This window comes from Notothenia coriiceps, unplaced genomic scaffold (assembly GCF_000735185.1).
Source record: "Notothenia coriiceps isolate Sejong01 unplaced genomic scaffold, NC01 NC01_scaffold00002397, whole genome shotgun sequence".
Taxonomy (NCBI): Eukaryota; Metazoa; Chordata; class Actinopteri; order Perciformes; family Nototheniidae; genus Notothenia; species Notothenia coriiceps.
The window spans coordinates 109,718-113,887 of record NW_011335098.1 but is presented as its reverse complement, the minus strand read 5'-3'; the positions used below and the strand labels follow the sequence as shown (position 1 = coordinate 113,887).

Below are 4,170 nucleotides of genomic sequence, written 5' to 3'. Positions count from 1 at the left end.
TTTTTAAGAGATTTGGGTATGGAGGAAAATAGAGAGGGTTGTGTTTTCTGACACTTGGTGAGTTCCCTGGAACACCGGGGACATATTCATGTATAAAAGACGTACAAAAGTGCATTTTGCATGATAGGACACCTTTAAGTACATTTCCAAGCCCATACTTCTTTACTTTTACTTGATTAAAGAAGTTTAGTCAGTACTTCTACTTGAGTAAAGGATGTGTGTACTTTTGCTATCTCTGGTATAGGGCGAATAAATAACATGACACCACGTAGAACACAATACATCAGCTTTTAATTTGTGAAAATACAAAATGAAATCATGTACAATTTTATGTACAAGCCTATTTGTACAAGACAATAAACTGTAATCATTATTGGGTGTTATGACATAGTCAGAAATATCAACTTAGCACTGTCATTGTATCCACAAGTCAATGTGCTAAAAAGAAATTGACAAAATAATACAAACTAGACTGCAATGTTGAATGTCTCTCCACCCCACAGGTACTGTCAAACAAGAACACACTAGAAAGAAATATTTTTACATTAAGCTTTACAGATTTCTTTGAAAAGAACATAAAATGAATTGCTATCAGGCGCTGCTATTGATGATGGATAATTTAAAAATAGTTTTAAGACTTCAAATTATTTACTACAGTTATCTCCAGGGAATTACAGAGACGTATTAAGAATTTCAAACACTACATAAAAAAAAAACTCAGCAAAGAGAAAGGTACATTTCTCAGTTTCGTGACAATAATACATTGAGATTGAATTTCGAAGCCTCTTTTCGCAGTAGTGGGTCTTCTGGAGTCCTCCGTTGGCTTCAGCACTGCCCGGCACATTACTGGCACTGAGGGATGGCTTTTCTCTGTGCCACTAAAACATTTGATAAACTCTTTGCACATCCAACATGAATCTTAGCCTAGACTACAATGCATCCTGTGGATTGAGCTTGGGAAGTTTTTACCTTTCTTTCCCTTTTCATTGATTTTGTAGTAAAGTGACAACAGTGCCAATATAGCTGTGTTTTACAATTGAAATAAGACAAGACAAGATTAATAAACACCCTAAGCTCTCAACACGTGCTTGTACAAAATGAAACAAATGGATCTGTGCTTCATTTTATGAAAATATCAGATATGTAATTGATCCCCAACATCAATCGGAACACTCATATAGCCAAACAAATTATGTATGATAGAGCTGTTGTTTTTTTAATGCATCTACAGAAAGCATGACCATGTCGGATTTTGGCATTAAGATTGGTCATGGAGGACATAAGCACTGAATGGCCTCCAAGACAATCCTGTGTCAGGCAGTGCTTACTGCCAAAGGAGGACTTAAAGATGCCCACTGCGATATGAGGCTTTATCATCTACAGACTTATGGTGTCATGCTTTACCATAGTATTTAGCTTTTTTCCCCTAAAGTAAGTTAATATCTCTGTCACTGTATTATAAACGGTCTGAGATTTTTGGTTATATTCTAATGTCAACAAAACAGCTCTATCATATTTGGCGCTAGTTAAAAAAAAAGAAAAGAAAAAGATAGAAGATTTACCCCTGAAGAAACCTTGCAGATACTTAAAAAGCTTTACATACGATTTCTGGGTTTTGGACATTGCAACCAAACAGCGACATGAAAACAGTTATGACAAACGACTCAAAAATGCAAAGATAAGACGTATATAAATGGATAGAGATAAGGCTGGAGCCAAATGCCATTTACACATGGACACTGGCCATCTTAACTGTCACAAATGTTGTGAATTAGCTCCAAATGGCAAAAGAATCACTGAGAGTCAGTCACTAACAATGCCATTGTGGTGGGATTGCAGCTGGATGTAAAATACACATTTGAACATACTGTAAAGAGAACTCTGCAACACTGGGTAAAGTCAATGCAGTAATAGTAGTTGTTCATCAACAGCTAAAAAGGCAACTTTTACAATTGCAAACTTGATCCAGTTATAATAATCACCTCTTATAGTAGCAGAAGTCGTTTTTACATTGCTGTTCCCTTCGAATGACCCTCATTCCCCAAAATGGAACAAAAAAAGTAATGGAGTCTGGTCACCACTAAAGATTAGCTGTGCAAGCTAATGGTTGAGTGGTGGCGGCATTTGACTGTGATGATTGTCTTGATGTGTATGATTCTAAATCTGATCGTACAATAAGCTGCAGGGGTGAATGAGGGAAGCGATTTGTGTTCGTCTCATCTAAACTCAACTGATATTTTATTTGCAGATGAGAAGATGAACTAAGTCTGACTCCCACACGATGAGTCGAGCGTCCAGATGTCAGCGCAGGGCCAGATCTCAGCACTCGTCCTCCGCTTCTCTGATGGGTGGAATCAAGCTGCTTGTGGATTTAAACTGAATTACTTGGTTGATGGAGAGCGTATTCACAGGCTTGATCTGTATGGTCCTCAGGTGGGTATCCTCCGGCTCATCTGTAAACCATGTCTTTTCTGAGGAAAAACAAAATCATATAGGGACAGTTAATGCTTCATAGACTACAATTTCAGTTCTTGTTCATGTGCACAAACAATGTATAATCAAATAACTTCTTGTTTTCATTGAGTTTTGGAAATTTGGCCTGATAAAAATATGCTTTTAGATTTATTTTAATGACATCCCATTGTCCCAGTTTCAACCTTTTCAAACATTTTGTATCATAGTGCCTTTGAAGCATGCTTTTTTGTTGAGTCAGCAGACATGCAGGTCACCTGTTAAATACAATATGTTTTCAAACTTCACTGTACCACAATATGAGTTAATACTTTTCATTTACATTTCATACTGGCAAGGGTTTTATCTTTTTGATGGGCTTCAGGCTTTTGGCTTGACGCAACTTTCTTTTCTTATAGGAGGAAATGAATATGGCATAATTTATCGCTGGTGATTCATCCACTTGGCAAGTCCATGGTCATGCATTTTCATCAACATGACTTAAGGCAGTGGTGCTACAGTACGTAAACACATGTGCAAGTAGTTGCCAATAATAAAACATCAAACATGATACAGAATAAAGTGAAAGAACATCAAACCATTCAATTGCAACCACACATTCTGCAGTCCAACTGCTACAGTGAGATGTACTGCTTAGGTTATAGCCATGCGCCCCTATGCAGTCATTTGGAAACACTAAACTACTTGGCTTTCTGTCAGAGGGCAAAATGTCAGCAAGGACATAACCGTGTTCAATGCATTATTTAACATCATGCATAATCATTCACTTCCATACCTTGGCCCACTCTACTCATCCTTGTTGCACTTTGAAAAAAGAAAGTAGTACACCTAATGTAAGCTAAAGGGAAAACGCTAATATGAACATTAATAACAGATACTGCACAGGGGTGTAAAAACAGCAGATGCTCTCATTATATATGGATGAGGAGAAGGTTAAACCGTAGGGGAGACCAACAACTAACACAATATATATATTAGAAAATATTTTAGTTAGCTGCTGTAGCATGTACAGTGGGGCAAAAAAGTATTTAGTCAGCCACCAATTGTGCAAGTTGTCCCACTTAAAAAGATGAGGCCTGTAATTTTCATCCTAGGTATACCTCAACTATGAGAGACAAAATGAGAAGAAAAAAAAAATCAGAAAATCACATTGTCTGATTTTTAAAGAATTTATTTGCAAATTATGGTGGAAAATAGGTATTTGGTCAATAACAAAAGTTCATCTCAATACTTTGTTGGCAATGACAGAGGTCAAGCGTTTTCTGTAAGTCTTCAAAAGGTTTTCAAACACTGTTGCTGGTATTTTGGCCCATTCCTCCAGGCAGATCTCCTCTAGAGCAGTGATGTTTGGGGCTGTCGCTGGGCAACACGGACTTTCAACTCACTCCAAAGATTTTCTATGGGGTTGAGATCTGGAGATGGGCTAGGCCACTCCAGGACCTTGAAATGCTTCTTACGAAGCCACTCCTTCGTTGCCCGGGCGGTGTGTTTGGGATCATTGTCATGCTGAAAGACCCAGCCACGTTTCATCTTCAATGCCCTTGCTGATGGAAGGAGGTTGTCCCTCAAAATCTCACGATACATGGCCCCATTCATTCTTTCCTTTACACGGATCAGTCGGCCTGGTCCCTTTGCAGAAAAATAGCCCAAAAGCATGATGTTTCCACCCCCATGTTTCACAGTAGGTATGGTGTTCTT

General features: G+C 38.1%; 1 long non-coding RNA gene across 1 annotated transcript; it reads right to left on the bottom strand.

Moving 5' to 3' along the window:
• Nucleotides 1–269: 269 nt before the first annotated feature.
• On the bottom strand, nucleotides 270–3,281 carry LOC104967359 (uncharacterized). The gene is made up of 2 exons (XR_800733.1): nucleotides 3,248–3,281; nucleotides 270–2,471 (listed from the first exon to the last, which is right to left on the bottom strand). It is a non-coding gene; the product is annotated as an uncharacterized lncRNA (long non-coding RNA).
• Nucleotides 3,282–4,170: the final 889 nt, after the last annotated feature.